We start from the raw sequence: 23,666 nt of genomic DNA, 5'->3' as shown, positions 1-23,666 counted from the left end.
GTAACACCAGTAGAGCCAAAACCTTTTTCATTCCGTGTTTGCCCAGTAAATGATTGTATTCCCGATGTCATTTGTGATAGTGGTACCAATTGTGCGATGCGTTGTCCTTTTGTTATTTTAATCGGAGGATAAAGGGTGTAAACCATGATTTGTATTTCCCCTGTATAATCCGCATCAATAACACCAGTCAAAACAAATAATCCCAACATGGTTGTTGAGGAACGTCCTAGTAACAATGCTCCACATGTTTGTCCATTTAATATAAGAGGGCCCTTTACTCCAGTTGGTATCCTCTCAGGCCGGTTTGTCATTAGTGTGACGTCAACTGGTGCTGATAAGTCCAAACCGAGGCTCCCTGCTGTTGCGGGTTGCAGACAGGAGGTGGCAGCGATGTTACGGCAGCAGCTGGTGTCTCCGATGTCACGGCGGCAACTTGTGTCTGTCCCTCATTGCCGCATCGGTAGCACTTGATGAATGGTCTCGAAACTCCTTGCGTGACTGCCAGTGAGCCGCTTCGGAGAGGAGCATGAGCAGCTAACACCTGACTCTGAATAGACTCTGCTTGCTTTTGTAACCCTAATCCTAATTCCTTTAAGGCTTCTGCTATAAATAAATGCCTGTGAAGCTGTTGGCATTAATGCCATTCGCTGTAATGCCTCCTCAATAGTCCAATTTGCCCTTAAAGTAGCTAACACTCTTTGTGTTGCTGGATTGCTATTTTGCAAAGCACACTACTTCAATAGTGCCCTGCAACACCAGCCCGATCTATAGCAGTAGCTGCTCTATCGATAAAATTCCCAAATGATTCTTCTCTACCTTGTTTAATGCCCATATAAGCTGGTAACCCTCCTGGCTCTTTAACCATATCTATTGCAGCACGCACTAACCGCATAGACTCTCTAAGTTTATCTGCTCCCGATATCATCTGTGCCTCTGTACACAAATATGCCCCTAAGCCCATCAGCTCCTCTACTGTTACTCCATGTAATGGATCTCCCTGGGCTCATTGTACAGCAACCGATTCATTAACCAGAGCTTGCCAATGTGCATTAAACAATAACTGCTGATGCTGAGTGAATATCAACTGAACTATTCCTCTTAAATCATTAGGGCATAAAACCTGAGTATTAAAAAGATAATCTAGCATTTGCCTAACAGGTTCACTTTTTACTCCAAACTGACTAACCGTAGAACGTAGCTGAGCTAACAGCTTCCAATCTAAGGGAGTATATTCCGCTATATTATGCGTAAGGTTCCCCTGTGCATCATACTGTGGTGTGTATGTGACCGGACATGCAAGACTAGAAGCTACTTCCACCGCCTCACCATCCCCCATTTGCATTACTTCTTTTGCCAGGGCAGCCCAAGCTTCCCTCCTCTGTTTAGCCATCTCCCCCCATAGATCACGGTGTGCCCCTGGGATGGGATCTGACTCTTTAAGGGTGCTATGCTGCTGGCGTTTCGGTACAGACACCGAGTTTTCGCACGGGGAAGGCGGTGGAGCAGAAGCCGGCTCATGCGGAGGAAGCGGCCCCCCCACTGGAGCTGACAGTGAAACCGGAGCCGGCTCGAGCGGAGCCGACTCACGCGGGGGAAGCGGCCCCCCCACCGGAGCTGGCTCGCTCGGGGGAAGCAGCGGAGGCAAAGCTGGCGGCGGAGGCAAAGCTGGCTTGCTCCCACCCCCACAATCCGACCCGCCTGAAGCTGGTGGCGGAGGCAAAGCTGGCTTGCTCTTACCCCCACCATCCAACTCGCCCTCCCCCTCTGACAGGAAGGGTGCAGACGGTTCCACTGTGCCTATAGGAAAATCCTCCACACCACTTTCCTGGGGACCCTTAGGCATAAGTATCTTAGTTACAGAAGGTGCTAAGGGATCATCCTCACGACCATACCCTATATTCCTCCTATGGGCTTCTGTCGCCCTTTCTGCTGCCTTTCTCTCAGAGACCTGCTGAAGTAACGTGTTATATACCACCCGCCATAACTTCCCTAATTTCTTTCCTGACTTATCGTCGTCTAACACTGTATCCCACAGTATTTCCCCAAACTTCTTCCACTCTGCTAGCTCATGACCTGTATGCGGATTAGCAAAGATACCTTTAGCATGGCCGTAAGCTAATAACCCTGGTAACTCCTTTTTTAAATCTATCCCTTTTATTCCTCGCCGTTCTAAATACGCAGCGAATAAATCGTATGCCGCTTGCCTATCCATACCTATTAGTCAGCGCGTGCTGTTGCAGCTCTCCAGGCTCCTGCGGCACGTATTGGCTTGATTCACCGTTGTGATCCTCAAGGGTGCTTCAAATTCCAGCACCGTCCCGGCTGCAAGGACCCAAACCCAACTTCCTCGACTGTGGCGTAATCCCCTTTTTCTTTTAATCCGAGAAAAAAGGAAAGAGATTCGGCGTTTCCCACATTCTCCACCATTTGTCGATGGAAGGAGACCAGGACATCAATTAAATCATCACATATACTCTGCCCAGGATTGCAGCCCCCACCTACAAGCCATGGCCAGCAACAGACTTGTCCAGCTCCAGGAAGCAGCCAATAGACCACTGAAATGAGAATGCTTGTTCTTCCCCTTCTTTCCAAAGCCATGTGTTTAGGAAAATTATTAAAAAGTAACTTCTCTTGGTAATATTGCTCTAAGCATTCTCCTGTGGCAAGGAACTTACAGGCAACAAAATGGAGAAAATTTCCTGACATAAAGAAGAGGAAAAACACTAACCTCCAGCAACTGTTAAAGTTGAAAAGATCCCTGGTTATTGCAGGAGGATTAGGAAAATGCTCCACAATTTCAGGCTACCGCTAATTATATGATTAAGATAACAGTCAAATTAAAAGCCAACTTCAGTCAACTATAACAACAGCAAATAGAATCAATTAAAGCACCATCAGCTGAACCAAAATAAATGCTGAACAATTCTTAAACATGGAACTGCTTTTTCCTCTGGCATGCAAATAGGCTTTGAGGAGAGTAATGCTTGAAGGTCTAGAAGAATTAGAAAATATAGAATGAAAATAACTTGAAAATTTATAAGCTGCAGAAATGCTTTCCAGAAAACCTTTCAAGTATTTAACCCAAACTCTCTTGTGTGTCAAAAGACAAACCAGTAAACAGATCCTTTCTCTGAGGCACTTCTAACAACAATATTCCTTGCCAAAGTGTTCAAGCAATATTCTAGTTAGATGAACATTAACTATCTCCTTTTCCAAAAAAGGATAGGTTAATTATTTTATTTTTAGTGTAGAGAATCCTCTGGAACATTGTTAGATGTTCAGATGTAGAGCAATGTAGAGACACAGGAAAACAAAAGGCAGCACCACAAAGACATGAAAGAGGAGACATCACCTGGCGCTGCAACTCCTCCCAGATGTTTTTGTAGAACTGTCTAGCACAGTGGTGGGCTACTTACCACAGTGACTGAAAACAACTGAACCACCACATACAAACTGTCTCTCTCCCTTCTCTTGAAGGAGGAAATCATGGTAGGTTTACCTCATCTATTTTTCCTTAGACAACTCTGTGCACATACACAAATCTGATTTACCAGAATTACTGAAACAGCATAATACCCCTCCTAATTTTCCAAGACCAATTTCCTCACCATTCAACCTGAGATCTTGGCTCTTGAAAACAGGTCATTTTAGACATTTGATCATCACAGTCAGTTGAACAACTTGACAGGAACCTTCTGTATTTACCAGTTATGAGTTTATTCAGGAGCCCTTTGTTCATCATTTTGGACGTCTGACACAAAGCTTGACTTACTGCTTTGTCAAGAGGAACCATGCTTGAGGCTCAAAAGAGCTAATCCCTGAATGTGAGCAGCTCTCCTTCTCTGTCCATGACCATAACCCATGGGATTCCTCCCAGAAGAGCCCAAATTCTGCTCTCCTGAAGCCCAGAGCACCAATCCTGTTTTTGCATTGCTCTCTTCTCCCAGCATCCTGAGCTCTAACAGTGCATGGTCACTGCAGCCAAGGCTGCCCCAGCACCAATTCTTCCTCAGTGGCACATGGAGGTCCGGCTCACCAGCCATTTGTGTTAGTAAGTTCACATCAGTACGTGCCAGAAAACTCCTGACTGTGTGTGCCCAGCTGTGCTGTCCTGCCATCAGACACCTGACACACTTTAAGCACCCCATGAAGACCAGAGCCCAGGGATGTCCCATTTGTCCCACGAAAGCCTCACCTATTTCTTCCCATTCCTCTCATGTTTTCTACCCATATTTCTGCTTTGGGAATGGCCTAAATTCCCTATCCATACTTGGTTAAGTTTATGTGTTTAGAATGGTCACTGCCTCCCCTTGCTCAGGAAGTATCGTGATGGGTGAGGGGCAGCAGGGATTCCCTGAGAGTTGGGGGCCAGGGGCTGCTTCTTCCTTCCAGAGGGGCTGCTCAACTTAGGAGCCACAGGGTAAGCCCATCTGACTGAAGTCACTGTTGCCCTGTGCTTTTTGCCTGTTATTCTTTCTTTCTTTGGCACTTTGAGTAGTGATTGCCAGCTTAATTATCTGCTTCTCTGTCATTTGAGAGCCCAGAGCCCGTGTGTGCTACACCAGGAGCAGGGAGGCAGTAGCACGCAGGGCTACACCCTCTGCTGATGCCAGGATCAGCCATTGCCAGTGAGCTGTCCAAAGGAGCAATCCCCCACCCAGCCCTGCTGTTGTCTGCCACTGCTGCAGGGATTTTTGCAACACTATAACTTGACACCCCTTGTCTGCCCAGACACCCGTGACTCCTGCCACAGCTTCAGAGTTTCCCCTACACTCGGATTATCACTGTGAGTGTTCTCACCTCTGCTGTTGAAGCCTGCTGCTCCAAGCTTGCTGACAGAGCTGGTTTCGGTACCAGGAGGGGCACCAGGACCGGGTGCTCCTGTGGGATTGTAAAGGGAGCCCCTTCTCCATCTCTCCCGCCTGCACACCCACCATTACCCACCTGCAGAGAGGCAGCCAAGCTCGCACCACAGCGCCCCCTGCTGGCGCGGGGGAATCACCGCACCCACCCTGCCCGGCCGGGAGCCAGCAGCGCCCCTGCTGGCTGTGCCCGGAACTGCACCAAAGGGGAAAGCGCCTGCGGCCCAGAGAGGCCGGGCCTGGGTGTCCGGTTCTGTTTGGTGCTGCTGCTGTTGTTTGTTTGGATTATTATACATACACATACTAGTAAAGAACTGTTATTCCTCTTCCCATATCTTTCCTTGAAAGCCCCATTATTTCAAAGTTATATTAATATGGAGGGCAGGGGATCATATTGTCCATTCCAAGAGAGGTTCCCACCTTCCTTGGCAGACATCTGTGTATCAAACTAGGACAGTCACCATCACTTATGTTAGGCAGCACTCTCAGCAGATGGAACAGCCACAGACACACTCAGAGTACATTTATTTCCATGACCCTAATCCCCTGTTGCTCAGGGGGACTCCCAGAGCAACAGCCAGGCAGAGGCAAGGAGAGACACTGGCATCGCAACATGGTTCGTGTTAGAGGATCCTTGGATGAAGTTCACCCTGGGCTGTCAAGGGTAATTCCCAGCTGGAAGGTCACTTCAGCAATTTATGACCCTTCTGCATCCTCTGCTTTTAATTCGTTCCTTCCAAGACCCTCAGAGTCAGCCTGCTACATCCCCGAACTCTGTTAACACTACCACTAATACCTACAAGGAGAGTACTAGGGGGAATAGACTGCATTGTAAGAAATGCCCTGAAAAAACACCAGAGGTACTGATTATTTTTCTGCTTTCTATCCACCTAAACTCCATCACAATTTTCATAGGTGTCACGTAGTACCCAAATTCTCATTTACAACTCAACCTCTCTGATATTATTTGAGATCCTTCTGTGAAAGCCATGTGGTGTTTCTTTATGTGGTGCGTTGGGTCCTAAACCACCATAGAGGTCATGTGACTGCTCGTATAATCTAATATTCTGTGTAGTGGAACAGAGGCAGTTTTTGGTATGAAATATATCACTGTGCTTTGGGGTACGGGTACCACAATGATATAAACAGCATAGGGACCTGTACAAAAACAAAAAGAGGGAAAGAAGTGGACAAATGTTGGGAAAGAAAGGAGACGGGTGACTCTAATGATTAAGAAGAGAAGAACAACACTCTTCCTATATTTCCTTGTATCCTGGATACATAAAAGAGCTCATGAAGGTTGTAAAAGGTGGAAGAAAGGGAGAAGTTGGAAGTTCTATACTTAATCAAGCCTTTTGAAATCACTGAACAATTCAATTAACCTTTATTCCCTTTCCGGTTTTGGAAGTAAGCGGACCTCTGGATCCTACCATGGAGTTCCACCCATGGATAATTAGGACTAATGGCTTTTCATCACCTGGTTTTACAACACTTTTGAACACCATGAGGAAAGAGTGAGTTATTGGAATAAGTCTTAGCAGTGTGAGGACAGATAAGCTTATATTTGGACCAGGGACGATTCTCACAGTAGAACCAAGTAAGTGACATTTCTTTATTTCTAAAACTTCATTGTAAATTAATGTGTGGGAGAACAAGGGAATTTAAAGGTTTGAGTTGACTGAAAGAATTTTCAGGTGCAATAATCCCTTGAATGCACTTGCTGTGCAGCCAGGCTTTCAAGCCAAACCCTCAGCTTGGATCTGCTCGGGAAGGTTTCCCAGGAACAACTGGGCTGACTCTGCACAGCACCATTATTCCATGATCCCCAAACACCAGCAGGGCACTGCTTAGCCTGTGATAACTTATTCCCACTTTGGGCAGCACTCTGGGCCAAATTCACTGTCCAGTGTCTAATTCTCCAGCGGGCTTGCACTGACTGACTTGGGGCAGGAATGCAGAGCTCAGTGAGGAGCTCCCAGCATGAGGAGTTTTGAGACAGATCTGTAACTCCTGGTTGGAGAAGTTCTGGTTTGACACTGGCACCACCACACTGACAGTGTCCCCAGGTAGGGCATTCCACTGCCCTGGAGACAGAGCAGGAAGGAGGTGAAATAGCCTTGGGCTTAAATTCTCACAAGTGCCTCATAGCCAAGAACTCCTGGAATAAAAGACAATTGGCTGCCAAGTTCTGTGGGTTCTGAAAAGACCAGTGTGTGGAGAAGGGATTGTAAGAAGCCTTAGTTATTCCTATCTTTCTTTGGAGTTCCATGAGGAACAATAAAGGTGCAGGTCACCCCAAGCTATTCTAGGGAATTGTGAATGTTGGGGTGGCAGAGCGGTTTTTGATATTGATCTCTGTGATCCTAAAGTATCAGGTGCATCCCTCAGGAATTATTACTTTGCTTTCAGAGGTCTGCATGACTTTAAAGCACCAAAAGAATATCCCACGTTACTTTACATCCCTAAAACCTCCTTCTCTCCCTCCAGAAAGACATGGGACTGCCTTGGGTGCTGCCTAATATCTCTCCATGTCTGTAGGATATGTTGCATGGGAATAAATGTGTATTTGGGAACAATCTTACTGCACTTGGAATTCCAAAGGGACAAAGCAATGTAAATTTACCATTCTGCAAAAAGATCTCTTCTTTCCTTGCTTTTCAATGATTTTCTTTTTCTAGCTAATGAAAGGACACTTTCAGAGCTTCACAGAAACTCGTGAATTATGTTTGGTAGTAAAATACAGTGAACCTAAAGTATCAAAGTCCCTTTTGATTCTGCTGAAATACTTAATGTGTTGAAGTCAAAGTTTCCAGGATGTCAGCAACCTCCCCCTTTTGTTCAAATAAATTTGAACATAAACATAAAAGATTAATCCCTTCCAGAAGCAAGCAGTGGTAGGAATTCATGGCTGTACTTTCAGGGAATGCAAACTAGTGGGTCTCAGGTGACCATTCTGAGGTCAGATAAAGCAAATCTTCTGCTCTCTGAACTACAGTTGCACTGTGTGCGTTATTGCTTGCTGAAGATCCTGCCCAGGGAGCTATTGCAGAGAAGCAGCCTGGTTGTGTTCTGGCTGTTTGCAAAGCCTGGAGAGGAGACCACATGAAAAGCCTTTCAAGGTCTTCTCAGAGAACACAGAATGCACAGGACTGACAGGCTCTGGCCAATGCTTGGTAGAACACCTGGGAAGGCAGTGTTGGATTTCTGGTGGGTGTCTGGCTGCTGGAGGTGTGCACAGTGTGTAGTTCTGCCTGTTTGATCAGGAGAGCTGACCCATGAAGTTGTGGAACAGCACGGTTTGGCTTTCACCTCAGTTCCTCAGCAGTGGCACAGGGCTGATGGGGAAAGGGTGTAAAATCAGAGCTCCTTGATCAGACTTCCATCAGTACCCTGGGATGAACAAAATGTTACAGCTGGGGGATCTCTTGACCCACCTGCAACACAGACAACACCATGCAAAATGAAAAGCCTCATGCACCTCTCTTTCCCCAAGAGACCCCTCAGGATGCTCCTGTCGAAACAGACACGTCAATCTTTGTGCATGTGTCAGACTTTTCATAAGCTGAGCCCTTTCTGGCAAGGAAGGCTGATGGAGGATTCCTTTCAGTTCCATGGTTTTACTCTAATTCAAGTTGCTAATCTGAGTTAAATAATGACATTGGTTTTTGAGAGCACCCTTGTTTCTCCACTTGTGACCTGCCATAGAAAAGGATATTTTCTCTAATAAACAAATTATGGTACCACATTGATTTGTTGGCAACTAAATTTTTTTGACACCAATAGTTTTTTTGTAAGACAGCTGGTGGTGAGTTTCAGCAATCTTCTTTTGTTAATTGTACCTCTAATGCCAAGGGATAATGACATAAAAAAGAGTAAATGAGAATGTTACAAATTAGTCACAGATGTAGTACATGTGAATTTTGGGTCACTCAGCACCCAGGCAAGCATGCAGTACAATCAATCCTGTCCAAACCTTGCTTTTCTTTTCAGACATTTTAAAAACCTCTGACCCTCAAGTCATTGTGATGAAATCAAAGAAACTGGAAGGAAGTGGCAGCTCTGGGAAAGCAGCTTGTTTGGCAAGGAACTCCGCTACAAAAAACTTCAGATTGGAGATGCCCTCTCAGGAGGTGGTCTATGAACAGAGCCCATCCATTTTGACATCACAGGGGTTGTACAGTGCAATTAAAGTGGTCAAGGTGACAAAAGACACAGAGGTGACCTGCATGGCCAAATTCAACGACCTCACGCTAATAATACAGCCAGGTACAGTTTGGTGGCAAGCTGTCACTTATTTCTGGAGACAGTGGCCTGTGGGGCCTGGTGTTCTCCTTCTGGACAGCACTGCCCTGGGCAGCCAGCAGAATAAGAAAGACATTTGGGATTTCAGGAGGGAGAGCAGGGAAGGATGTTTCAAAGCATCTATAAGAAATGGTTTTTCAACTGTTAAATTACTTTGAGATACTTTTCTGGGGAGAAGAAGAAAGACACAATCTATTTATTTAAACTGTGAATTTCCTTATGACTGTATATTCCTGCCTATAGCAGGAAACCTCCTGCATCAAAATCTGGAACAGCCCTTTGAATACCAACACAAAGTTAAAGGTGGGGTGTGTTGTGAGGGTTTGTTAATTAAATACATTGTTATATTTGGTGAGATTGCTTTTTTAGTCCTGAAGGTCATTCAAATATTAAAACAAAACAATGCAGGAATTTTTCTGTCTCCTGCAACTGCATGAAGCACTTATCTCCTCATATTACTGTCAGAATTAATCCTGACCAGCTGAGTCCCAGTCCGTACATTCTTCTGATTTTCTATGAGAAATGTCATCTAAACATGTTTTATATCCTGTGTAAATGGTATATATAGTTTAAATTGCCTTTTCTTTATCATGCTACAGTAGAGGAGGCTGAAGAACCAATAACAGGATTTGGGGAAGCAAACAGAACCAGAACAGAGTCAGGGGCCAGTGAGAGGGTTTGCAACAGCACAAACACCTCAGCACAAGGTGAGTTACACAAACACGATGTGAAGTTACATTGCTCTCTGGGGAATAAAGGCATGGAAATGTATTGTCTCCAGGGCAGAGGACTCAGAACACAACACATTCAGCACACACAAGCTGCTGTTCCAAGGTTGCTGTTCCAAGGTTGCTCCCCTGTTGTTGCCATATTCTCTCATAGCTGTTCTTTTGCTGCTCTTCCTTTCCCTGAAACTCTCACCTGTGGATTTTCCACTTTCTGCCAAGAACACAGCACCAAAACCCAGACCATGATGTCTCCCCTCTTTTCTGGTCACTGAGCAGATGCTGGAGGGCAGAGAGTGAACATGCTGTCCATGGCTGTGCTGGGTTTGAGAGTCCTGCTGGCAAAGAGCATCGCCTTCAATACCCTCATGAGCATCAAATTGTTTCTTTTCTGAGGTAAGGGAGCTCACAGCTCTCAATCACTGGTTCAGAGGCCCAATTTCATTAAATGTACTTAAAACCTCCCTTTGCTCTTCCAGACATGGGGAATGAACACAAAGAAGAGCAGGAAAGAACGTGAACCAGCAGCACAAGGGGGCTGAACAAGCAGGGCCAGAGCTGCTGACAGAGACCAGCCAGGACACAAGGCAGCACCTTCCCCTGAAGACATGCAACACTCTGCACTCCTGCCTGGCCAGCTGATTTACACTCAAGAGTTTTAAGTGCTTTTGCTGTTCCCTCTCCTCTGAACACTGAAAAGAGTGGATTTATCCTCATCCTCCTGCTAAGCAGATTCCTTCACCCTTCTGCCATTTGCACACCAGTGTCCAGCCTGCTTCAGTAGCTTTGAAAACTCCAGTGCTCACTGCAGATAGATGGCCTTTGAAAAGCACCTTTCCCAGGCATGTTGTGTTACTGCCTGTGGAACTGGAGCAGCACTGCTGGGGGAATTCCAGCACAGGAGCTGCCATTTGTAGGTTTGGGTTTCAGATACTTTCAATACCCAAAATGTGTATTGCAGATAAGAACAGCTGTGTAGAATCTGAAGTGTTTTCATTCAACTAGATGATGTTCATTTCTTGATTAAGCCTGTATTTCTTCTGCTAAATTTGTTGCATGGGCATTTTAAGTTCCTGAAATAGTGACAAAAATAAACTTGTGCAAGCACAAACTGCTGTGGGTTTTCTGTGCTTTTTCTTCTGGCACTGGGATGGAACTTGCTGAAATCTAACTACCCTAAAAGCCCACTGGGGTCAGAAGCACAGCTTTGATATTGTAGATTTCCTGTTGGTTGTATTTGTCTTTTGCAGACTTTGTGCAGGGAAATGTCTCTGGCACATTCAGGAGCCTCAGTGAGGAGAGTCCTTGCTGAAGGCATGAGGGAGGAAAATGCTCCTGTCAGCAGAGAGGAAACCCTGCTGTTGTTTTCAACTCAGGGGTAGGAGGAAGGGGCCACCAGAAAATAATCTGGGGTGGTTTGATGGAGTGATAGTTTCCATAGCAACTTGGCTCTGGGCTAACAGAGCCCAGCCCACACCTTCCCCAGCTCATGCCCTTCTCACAGGCTACAGGCAGGATGCTGTGGTCACCATTTCTGACTCAGTCACACCAGGCAGCATCAACCCTCCCCTGCTTTTGAAAACACAAGGTAACCACATCCTGAAGGGGAGAGAAGGCTTTGCTGTCCCTGCCTGAGCTCCTGCAGCCCTCAAGAGAGCCTCTGCACAGGCCACAGCAAGGGCTGCTGCACTGAGCTTGCTCAGCTCACACCCTCAGGCCCTGCAGACACCCAGAGAAGAGCCCCAGCCCTTGCAGAAGCTCTGTGAAATTTGCATGGCAAATCCAAATCCAGTGAAATGCACATTTAGTGCATTCTATCACCCGAACATCAATCAGGGGGAGCCGTTCACCAATATTTCTATACTCATTTTCCAGTGACACCCAGAACCTTTTCCTCAAACACTCCACACCTGTACCCAATCTCTCAGGCCGATTTCTATTTTGACAATATTCCCTCAGACGAATCCAGTGGAATCAGAAGCACAGGAAGGAAGGTTCATTAAAATACCCTCTGTTAAAAGAAGCACATTTGCACGTGGCATTATCGTGACATCTGAATAAAGAATATTGTCCTGAATCCAAAATAATGGAGGATAATTATAAGCAGAACTCTTGGGTACAATACATTTTTACAGTACTACTTCTCCTAGAGATTAATTTGCATCCATGGTTGATTGTGCTCATAGAGCCTTTGCAGATCTCCAGAGGTTGAGCCACTGACCCTGGAGACATTCAAAAGCCACCTGGACATGGTCCTTGGCAAATAGCTCCAGACAGTCCTGCAACAGCAGGGGACACCCAGTCACCTCCAGAGGTCCCTTCCAGCCCCAGTCATTCGGCATTTCTTTGACACCTTTCTCATTCTGGGGTCAATGAGAAGAAGTTCAAACTTTCTTTCTATACCTTTAGTCAGGGGTTTTGTTCACCTTTGCCAAGGGGGAAAGGAACTGAAGTTTTCTTTTCAAAGGGCTGTTCCAGCACACCAAGCCTGATGTGCTCCACATCTCAGCAGACTGGGATCAGCACAGAAGATACACAAAAGATAATGAGCATTAATGAACATCTCCAAACATCAGCCCTGGCATGGTCAGAGACACCTGGTCTGGGAAAAGGTCAATGAGAGAACCAAGACTGAGAACCAAAACAACATTGAAATTGCAGGGATCAATAAAAACCAAACACTACAAACCGTGGAACTTGGGAGCAATGAGCATTGAACCAATGAATTTCCCTGGGTTTTGACTGTAGAAGTAATCTCCAGTGAAAACCTTGTGTAATGGAAGGATTTTCTCTCCACAACTCGTGCAATGTGTGGATGAAATTATTTCTCTTACACATCTTGGCCAGCATAAAGTAATGCCTTGATTCTCTAACATTAAAAATGCTGTGGGAGAGCTTTTTTTCCCCCACTGTTTTGGTGACTTGACCAGCCACAATGTGAACTTCCATAAAACTTTAAAGTAATTTGAGGAAAATTTTCACCTCTAGCACATTATTTTTCCTGTCCCTTAGTGAGTCAAACACAGAGTGTGGTGTCTGACATCTGCCCTGCTCAGCAACTCAAAATGGTGAGAGCTCTCTCCAGTGGCAGTGAACATTAAAAGCATCCTGAAAGAATAAAGCTCTCTCCAAGAGGTTACATGGGAAAACATTATTAGGAACTCCACGACAATGGGCAATACTAAATACCTTTTTGTACCACTGAATCCTTCTGCTGTCTTATACAGCATTAGAAGTACAATCTAATAATCACATTACTGCATCTGCTGGGTATAATCTAACCTGTCTCTTTTGTGTCCTGAAATACTAAAAAGTTCCTGGTAGATCTATTGATGTAAACTGAACTTCTTTCTCTGGTGTCTCCTGCTACCTTCTGGCCAAAGTGTTTATTGTTCTCACAACACTTTCAAATTCATGAAATTCCACAAATAGCTCAAACAGGAGATAAAAAGCAAAAAAAAGAACCAACCAAAGAAACCACTCAAACCCCACAAGAAGTGGTGTGCCTCGTTGTGCCACAAATTAAACTTCTTTGCTCCTCATTTCCATTCTGCCCCTGCCAGCAGGAGCAGTTGGGAACTCCTGCAAAGTGATCCAGAGGCTTTGGAAAGAACAGGATCAGGAAGCTGAAAGGAGATCCAGGGAAGCTTCATTTGAAACTTCAAACTAAAGTTGGTTTAGAGCTGGAAGTTAGTTGTAACAGAAGAAATGGAGTAAAATATGGGAAGCACTTGCAACACTGCTTTCAAAATTCCTTAGGAATCTCAATCTGAAATACTGCAGCAGTCTCACATATGGGCTTCCTGACAGTGTCCTGTACACATCAGGCTAAATATCTTAGTAAGTCCCCATTCCTGATTTATGATCAGAATGGTGTTTCCTGTCAGATTTTGCCTTGGATTCACAGGTGAGAAACTGTGGTTTTGGTGAATTCTCTGAGAAGCATTTCTCTTTTCTAAATGTCAGGAAATACTGAAGGAGGGGGGAATGCTGGTAATGAAAAATGGTATGTAGAAAATGACAGGAGGAAACAGAAGGTTTACCTAAGGAAGAACCACAATGTGTAGGATAATTCAGCTACAGACTTGTTATTATCTGGATCTTTTTCAGGATGCAGTGAGTGATGTGTGCCCTGTTTGGGTGCAGGAAGGAGAACTACGTGGGGTTGCATTCAGGACACGATCATTATTGCATTTCTGAAAACCTCCCATAAGAAATTCATCCACTTAAAGAAGTGTGGAACAAGTCGGGATATACAAGGAAGAGCTGAACTGGGCATATCCATCACAGAAACTCGTTAGCAGGATGGTTAATTACCTAACTGCAAGGAAAGTCCTCTTTCTCTCTTTCCCAAATATTTCAGTCAGCAGAAGTTATCTGAACTGAAGTATTGGAAACCTGATGTTCCCCTGCAAAAACACTCAGGACTGGGGAGTGCAGAGCTCCTGGCAATGTCTGTCTTTCCAAAGACAGCTTAGAAAATAGATGTCAGTTATGGGATTTCTGTAGGGAGGGCCTTACATGATCCCTGGCTATGCCAAAGCCTGTGACAACCAGGGAAATTCCTCTTTTGTGACCTGTATTGAAACATAACCTGCAAGGAGACAGGGTAGAGACACCCCAGCGTTCATTATATGGAGACCTCTAAGAGGCAGTGTGCACACACAGTTTTATTTTGATGACAAATAGAGTCTCTGGCCATGGGGTTCCACCTGCCTGGAAGCACTACTAGATCATCCTTGCGACAGTATCTTTCTCTAACACTTGACACGAGTCACCTGTCCTCTCCCCAATCCCCTTCTCAGTGCCCACAGCCCTGCACAATATCATCATGGGGAGCTCATATGGGCACATCCACAGGGTTAGGTCCCACAGCCACAGGAACAGCCTCAGCAGCATTGGCAGCAATGACTCCATACCTGACACAGCTAATGCTGAGATCAGATTGGTCTGCAGCCCACTCGGGGCAGATCTGTCCTTATCTCAACACTTCATGCCCCACACTGGATGCCATTGAGGCTGTTGGGGCTTAGGAATGGAATTTACCAATTTATTGTTCCCACTGAGCCACTCCAAATCAAGCCTGAGGCTCTTTCACAGGATCACAAAAAGTGTGAATATGGAGAGGGCTTCACAGAAAGATGGGGACCACGCAGGGTGAGAGACAGCCAGGAGGGCACTGAGAGCTTCAAGCTGTGCTCCTGGTGCTCCACCTCTCCCCCTGAGTGCTGTCACAGGCAGAGGGAGGGACCAGCAGGGCCTGGGCCTGAGAGCAGTGCCAGAGGCCCAGGCAGGGCAGGTGTGGGCAGAGCTGTTGTGCAGGCGCAGAGAAGCTGCAGAGAGGCCACGGAGAGCGGGCCTGGCCATGTGGAGTGCCCTGTGCGTGGGCTTCTTGCCCATTGTAGGTAAGTGCAGGCAAGGGCTGCTGGCCCCGGGAGCTGAGCGTGGCCCTGGGCTCTGCAGGGCTCTGGGCAGCTGTGCTGAGCGCTTGCAGCCGCAGCTGTGCCCCAGCTCCAGCTGCCCAGCCATGCCTGTGGAGCACGGGGAGAGCAGCCCTGCTCCTCTGGTGCCTCTGAGCTGGGCACCTGCGTGCCAGCTGCCTGCTCTGCAGCCTGGGCACACGCAGGGCACCTCCCTGCTGCACTCAGATCTCGGGGCCCAGCGCTTGGCCCTGGCACTGGACACTGCTCCTGGGGCACTGCGGCCCCTCTGGCACAGAGCAGCTGGGCCATGGCAGCACAGGGCACAGCCCCACTGCCTGCGACATCCCTTTGGCTGTGCTCTGCTCACCCACAGCAGCTTCAGGGACAGGACAGTGGGTGCCTCACCATCCTGTCTTGGCAAGGACAAAGGGATTTGTCCTCCCATGGTGCAATTCCTTCCTGCTTCTTTGGGGAAAAGCAGAAAATCTTCCTGTCTGACTGGGAAAAGGATGGAGGGAAATGTGTTGTCTCATTCCTTGTGAGCCATGCTAGCTGCCACCAGCTCTACCCTTTGATGTCAGCTGGCTTCCAAGAGGAGGATTTTGTCCTAGAACTCGTCCAGTGCCCGTGCCAGGTCCTACCAGCATTGCCCTGCCCTTTGCTGGATCTTGCAGTGACTGTGCTTTGTTCTCACTCTCTGCAGCAGTCTCGCTCGCTGGTGCAGCTACATTGGAGCAGCCCAGGGAAGTGACCGTGCAAGAGGGAAAAGCAGTCACCTTGCAATGCCGCATGAAGGGGGATTCTATGAGGTACTACTCCGTCTCGTGGTACCGTCAGGGCCCAACTGGCTCTCAGGAATGGATTTACAAGGAGGATGGCACCTATGGAGAAGGTTTCAAGGATCGCTTTCAGATAAAAGATGAGAAGTTCAACAACAAATTCCCACTGCTGATCCAGGCAGCAGAGCCAGGCGATGCAGCAACCTACTACTGTCAGGCAAGAATCACCCTGGAGCAGATCTGCAGCAGAGTGAACCAAAAACCAGCAGATGGGGATGACAGATCTTTCTGGCAGCTTCTGCCCAGGGCTCTTGTCAGGCAATGGCAGGTGCAGGAAACCTCCCTCTGGCTGGGTGGCACTAAAAGGCACTGGAGGGAGGGCTGCAGGAAGGGCAGGTACCACTGATGGTGCAGGTGAAAATGTGTGCTGGGAACTGCAGAGGGTGCAGTTTGGGGAAGTGCAGGTTTAGTGCACCCAGCCAGGGCTCCTGTCCAGCACAGCTTCATTTCTCCTTGGTGCCTTGGGTGCAGAGCCTTGGGATTATGGGGATGTGTTGCTGGAGCTTCCAGAATGCTGTGCTGCATGCAGCCAGGCTGTTTAGGAAAGCCAGATCAGCAGGGATGACATTGCTCTACAGGGTGGCTGCTACAGAGCACCTGACCAGGGAGAAGGAGTTCAGGTGTGGTGAGTTGACTTTGGCTGTCCTCCAGGGGCTCAGCAAGCTGCTATCCCAGTGCCCCTCCTCTACTGGACAGGAGGAAAAATCCACAATTTATGTTTGTTGGTCCGGACAAGGACAGGGAGATGTCCCTGCAGTGCCATCGTGTGCAAACACATTGACTTGGGGAAATGAACTTATGTCATTGCCAATCAAGTCAATACAGTTTAGTAAGTAGAGTTAATTTTCCTGATAGTAGCTAGAATGGGACTATGTTTTGATTCTGTGCTGGAAAGAGTGTTGGTAATTCAGGGATATTTGAGTTATTGTTGAGCAGTGTTTACCTGGAGTCAAGGCCTCTTCTCCTCCTCATTCCACCCACCAGTGAGTAGCTAAAGGTACACAAAATTTGGGAGGGAGCACAGCTGGTTCAGCTGACCCGAGCTGACCAAAGCACGATTCCAGGCCATGGGACATCATGCTCAGCATATAAAGATGAGGAAGAGGAAGGAAAGGGGGGATATTGAGTGATAGCATTTGTATTTCCATGTAACCATTAAACACGATGGAGCTCTGCTTTTCTGGTATAGGTTGAACTCTTGGCTGTGGATGGGAAGTAGTCCATGAATTCCTTGCTTAGCTTTGCACACACAGGCAGTATTTACTTTATTTATTAAAGTGTTATGTGCTAAACCAATGAATTTTCTCACTTTTACACTTCCAATTCTCTCCCAGTTCAATGAGGGGGCAAAAGAGCAAGCAGCCGTGTGGTGTTTAGTTATCATCTGTGGTTAAACCAGGACCAAGAAACACAATGGGCACTGAAAGAACTGCAGTTTTAACATGGAAAAGCAGGACTGAACAACATTTGGATACTTCATGATGTTTAGGGAGTTTCACAATAACATTGCAGTAACACAATGTTATAACAGCTTTCAATTAATTGTATCTGAAGAAAGAGAAGCACTGCACCAGGAACTGCACTGCTAAGATGAACTTTCCCAGGACATGATGAAAAACTCCTTCTCTCCACTCCCAGCTCTGGCTCCATGTCGATAAACACAGGTGCTCTTCTTCTGAGCACTGTGCATTCATTTCTTTCTTTACAAGTGTAGGCTTTCATGGAAGACCTAAGGAGACCTGTGCAAATGCATCCATGGGCTTGCTCCTGAGTACAGAGCCCAAGGAATCCAAAACAAAAGTTATAGATGCCAGAGGGCCAGGCAGTTCTCCCCAGGCTTTGCCACAACTCCCCCCCTTTGTCTCTGTCATGTGAAAGCAGGAGGCTTCCTCAACTCTTAGTGTGAAATTTCCTCAACCCTTAGTGTTTAATTTCTCTGTCATTGGCCCAGAAAAGCTGAGACCCTTGTGCCCAGCCACTCTGTCAGTGTCCAGTTAGGGGGGCCCTGCACTGAGCCATCCTGCTGGATCAGAGGGCAGCTCTACTGACTCACTCGGGGAAAAACCAGAGTGAGAGAGACACCTCAGTAGGTTTTCCCTTTTATTGGAGTGTGTTCCCTGCTGCCAGTGACCCAGAAAGCAACCACACTGACAATTTTGAAACAACACTCCTGGAAGTACAGGGTCCCTGAGGGAGCATTCCCCACTGCTTGTGGGAGGCCCGCTGTTTTCTGCCACTGCTTGGGCCTTTTTCCTACACTTTAACTCTACACCCTGTGTCCGCCCACCCTCACGGCTCCTGCCACAACTTCAGAGATTTTGCTACACTTTGTTTGCCACCTGGCTGTGCTCACCTCTGTTGTTCCAGCTTGCCACTCCGAGGCTCCTGCTGCAGCACATTTCACCACCCTCAGTGGCACTGAGACCACCTGCTCCCCGTGAATTCTGCAACGGAAGCCACCCCCCTTCTCCTCCACCGCCATCGCCGCCATCGCCTCATGAGGGAGCCGAGCTCGCGGCACAGCGCCCCCTGCTGGCGCGGGGAAATCACTGCACCCGCCCTGCCTGGCCGGGAGCCAGCAGCGCCCCTGCTGGCTGTGCCTGGAACTGCACCAAAGGGGAAAGCGCCTGCGGCTGAGAAGCCAGGCCTGGGTGTGTGGGTCTGTTTAGTGCTGTTGTTTGAGTTGTTATATTTATTATTAAATTACTATTATTCCTTTCCCTGTATCTTTGTCTGAAAGCACCATATAATAATTAGCCTAGGATGACGTTATGATGGTTGTATCCCCATTTGTGTGTTTTGTTTATGCTGGATATTTTGTTCTGTGGCTTCAAGTCTGGCTCTGAAAAGCAAATGTTTTGTTTTGGTTTTGCTATCAGCTGCTCCCCCACAGCTGGTGGGAGACACAGACAGGGCAGTACATAGTGCCGCTTTTGCTTTTTGCTTGGCTTTTCGCTTTGCTTTCACTCTTGCTTCTGCTTTGCACCTACTTTGCTCTTGCTTTTTCCTTCTGCTCATTAGGTAGTTTAGCTAAGCAGTCCAAATTTTTCCTGGACTGTTTCTCCTTTTGCTTTTTTTTTACCTACTTGAACCTGCTTCGGCCCGGGACCTGGGAAACACCAAGAGTTTGCACCTTGTGGCTTCAGCAGCTGTCCCAGCACATGAGGGACTGATAACAGAGCCACCGCTCCCAGGAGAGACTTTCTGAATTTGTCATCTTTTTCAGAGTGGTGAAAGAGTGGTGTCATCTGGTATTGTTCATTTTGTGTGCTGGGGGTGCTGTGCCTGTTAAATAAACAGGTTCTTTCTACCTCTCTCCAAGGAATCCTTCCCAAACAGGTTGGGGGGAAGGGCCGTGTGGGTTTGCTTTCTCGAGGGGCCCCCTTTTGGAGGTTTTCTCCCAAATTTGCCTTAAATCAGGACAATAATTTATATAATTATATAAATATATTTATATAGTAAGTTATAATAATTCAGAGGGAAGGGGATCATATTTTTCCATTCCAAGGGAGGTTCTCACCTCCCATGGCAGACTGCTGTCTTTAAAACCAAGACACTGCTCCAGGACACTGACAGCAAAAAGAAAGGCAGAACTGAGCTTTTAAAGTAAAGAAATGCCAGCATATGTGGCTTGTGGGTGGCTGTGAGCACAGGTGTTTCTCTGAGGCCACTGGAATGCAAAGGGGGTGTTTAACAGCCTGGGAGATCTCAGTGAGGAGCAGGGTGAGGTCTCAGTGCTCTGGGAAGATTTGCCAGGCAGGGCAGGGGATGTGAGAGGCACCTGTGTGTGCCCAGGCCTGGGGCAGGAGGGGTTTAGGGCTTGTTCCCTTTTTCATGCCAAGGGTTGAACCGACTGCAATCCTTGGCATGAAAGGGTTCCCATCACATCAGCACATTCTCCTGCTGAGCTTTCCTGCAAGACTCAAGCAACAAGGAAGAGAAATAAAATTGACACACTCAAGGGAACAGCAGATGAGCATTTCCCAGTTACCAATGGGAAATAGTAGCATTGTTTTTTTAATCACTGATTAAAAATGAGAAACACACCTCTATCCTTGGGAATAACAACATTGCAAACAGGATGAAATCATGCTATTTGTGGCTTAGAACTGCATCTTAGGCTTAGGAAAATGCTCTAAAATTCCAGGCTACCATTATTGAAAATTAAGATAAAAATCAAATTAAAAGCCAACTTCAGTCAACTATAACCAGATGTTCCCTCCCTAGAAACTCATTGAAAAGCCATACAAATAAATGAAACTGCAAACAATGGCCAGATCAGTGGTCAAATAATCAGTTCACAAGATTAAAAAAATTTAAGGGGAAAAAACTGCTGATCTAATTGGGACAAAACGCATATGACCATTATAAAAATGGAATTCATGCAAGAAACACTAAAAATTAAATAGCTGAATAAATAAGCATCTTAGGTCATTAACGCAAAGAGAGTTAATGAATGTCCCATCAGCTGAACCAAAATATCTTCTGAACAGCTTCTAAACATGGTTAGAATTTTGATTTCTCTTGCAAATAGGCATTAAGGACAAATGTGCTTGAAGGTCTAGAAGGGCTTAGAGAATACAGAATGAAAACTGATATAACGTTATTAAGCCACAGTGACTTCTCCCCTGATATAAAAGCCACAGTGACTTCTCCCCTGATACAAATCAGGGCAATATTTTAATGACATTAATACTAACTACTCAATCTGCCAAAAAAAGCAAGGATGATAATGATATTTTTAGTTTAGGGAATCCTCTGGAACAGTCTTAGATGTTCAGAAGTAGAGCAGTGTAGAGACACAGGAAAACAAAAGGCAGCACTACAAAGACATGAAAGAGGAGACATCACCTGGCACTGAAAAGCCCACAAATGTTTTTGTAGAAGTGCCTAGCACAGTGTGAACTACGTACCACAGTGATTCAAAACAACTGAACCACCACACACAAACTGTCTCCCTCCCTCCTCTTGAAGGAGGAAACACGGTGACTTTACTTAATCCATTTTTCCTCAGGCAACTGTGTGCACAAATTTGATTCCCAGAATTACTCAAACATCAGAAAACCTCTTCTATTTTTCCAGTTTCCTCACCGTTCAACCTGAGATCTTAGCTCTCACAAACAGGTCATTTTAGATGTTTGATAACTAGCTTTAGTTGAACAAGTGGACAGGAAGCCACACTGACTGTATCTGTATTTAGATATTTCTATTTAAGTTCACCATTGTGTTCTTCTCTTTGTCTCAGAGCACAGAGGAAGATTTTGCTAAGAACAAAGATCCTTTTCATTTCAGATCCAACAACAGCCAGGAGCAGATGCATGAAGAACAAGACCCTTCACTCTTTGATCCTCAACCACAAGGTTTCAGTGCCCCTACACAACAAAGTACAATCATTTTACCTACTTTGACCTCTTACCTAAAACACCATGAAGACTTTCTAAGGTATTAAATGACCTCCCAGACACCAATTCTGAGACCAGAGGGCAGTTTCCTCCTGCTTCTGAGCACTGAAACAAAGGGAGAAAAGGGGATAGTTTTCAGAAAGTCAGGAGAATTTTCAGAAGTGCTTTGAAAAAACAAATAAAGTACTGGTTCTTTTCCTGCTTTTTATCCAGCCTAACTCCATCAGACTTTTCAGAGCTGTCATGTCATGTCATCCCCAAGATCTCATATACAACTCAAGATTTCAGATATTACATTAGATCCTTCCTTGAAAGCAATATGATGTTTTTTCATGTGGTATGCTGGATCTCAAACCACAAAGGAAGTCATGTGACTGCCTGTATAATCCTAAATTCTGTCTAGTGAAACAGAGACAGTTTTTGCTATGAAATACCTCACTGTGTATGGGGGGCTGGGGGTACCACAATGATATAAACAGGATAAGGACCAGTATAAAAACCCAAAGAAGGAAAAAAGGTGAGGTATTTTGGGAAAGAAAGGAGATGGGTGGCTGTAATGTTTAAGAAGAGAAGTAGAACCTCCTTCATATATTTTCTTGTATCCTGGATACATAAAAGAGCTCATGAAGGTTCTAAAAGGTGGAAGAAAGGGAGAAGTTGAAAATTCTTTACTCAATTAAGCTAACTGAAATCATTGAACTAATCAAGGATTTTTTTTTCCCTTTTCAGTTTACAAACTAAATGTACCTCTGGGTGCTCTCATGGACTTGAACCCATGGATAGTTAGGCCAACTATCTAGCAATCCATCTCTTGATTTACAACAAATTTAAACACCATGAAGAAAGAGTGAGTTATTGGAATAAGTCTTACCAGTGTGACAACAGCAACTGGATCAGGGACGATTCTCACAGTTGAACCAAGTAAGTGGCATTTCTTTATTCCTAAAACTTCACTGTAAATTAATGTGGGGAAGTACAAGGGAATTTAAAGGTTTGGGTTGACAGAAAGAATTTTCAGCTGCAATAATCCCTTGAATGCACTCGGTCTCCAGCCAGGCTTTCAAGCCAAACCCTCAGCTTGGATCTGCTCAGGAAGGTTTCCCAGGAACAACTGGGCTGACTCTGCACAGCACCATTATTCCATGATCCCCAAACACCAGCAGGGCACTGCTTAGCCTGTGATAACTTATTCCCACTTTGGGCAGCACTCTGGCCCAAATTCACTGCCCAGTGTCCAATTCTCCAGCGGGCTTGCACTGACTGACTTGGGGCAGGAATGCAGAGCTCAGTGAGGAGCTCCCAGGATGAGGAGTTTTGAGACAGATCTGTAACTCCTGGTTGGAGAAGTTCTGGTTTGACACTGGCACCACCACACTGACAGTGTCCCCAGGTAAGGCATTCCACTGCCCTGGGGACAGAGCAGGAAGGAGGTGAAATAGCCTTGGGCTTAAATTCTCACAAGTGTCTCATAGCCAAGAGCTCCTGGAATGAAAGAAAATTGGCTCCAGGTTGTGTGGGTTCTGAAAAGACCAATGTGGGGAATAGGGATTATAGGAAGCCTGACTTATTCCTATCTTTCTTTGGAATTCTGTGATAAACAATAAAAGTGCAGGTCACCCCAAGCTTTTCTAGGGAAATGTGAATGTTGGGGTGGCAGAGGGGTTTTTGATATTGATCTCTGTGATCCTGAAGTATCAGGTGCATCCCTCAGGAATTGTTGTTTTGCTTTTAGAGGACTGCATATCTTTAAAGAACCTCCCATGTTACTTTACATCCCTAAAACCTCCTGCTCTCCCTCCAGAAAGACATGGGACTGCCTTGGGTGCTGCCAAATATTTCTCCATGTCTGTAGGACATGTTGCATGGGAATAAATGTGTATTTGGGAACAATCTCACTGCACTTCCAATTCCAAAGGGACAAAGGAATGTAAATTTACCATTTCAGAGGCAGATCTTTTCTTTCCATGCTGTTCAATGATTTTCTTTTCATTGCTAAATACACAATCTTTTCAGAGCTGAGCAGAGACTCTGGAATTATATTTGACAGTAAAAGATCTTGGGCCTTATGAATCAAAGTTCCTTTCAAGTCAGAAGAAATAGTATGTTGAAGCCA

General features: G+C 46.0%; 1 protein-coding gene across 1 annotated transcript in view; it reads left to right on the top strand.

Annotated features, from left to right (window-relative positions):
* Positions 1-23,666, top strand: part of LOC131094071 (M1-specific T cell receptor alpha chain-like) — a 244,243-nt gene that overhangs the window by 170,221 nt on the left and 50,356 nt on the right. The window lies entirely within an intron of this gene.

The sequence above is a fragment of the Melospiza georgiana genome, chromosome 28 (genome assembly GCF_028018845.1).
Source record: "Melospiza georgiana isolate bMelGeo1 chromosome 28, bMelGeo1.pri, whole genome shotgun sequence".
NCBI lineage: Eukaryota > Metazoa > Chordata > Aves > Passeriformes > Passerellidae > Melospiza > Melospiza georgiana.
The sequence above is the reverse complement of the archived record's forward strand: the minus strand, read 5'-3'. Positions and strand labels throughout refer to the sequence as shown.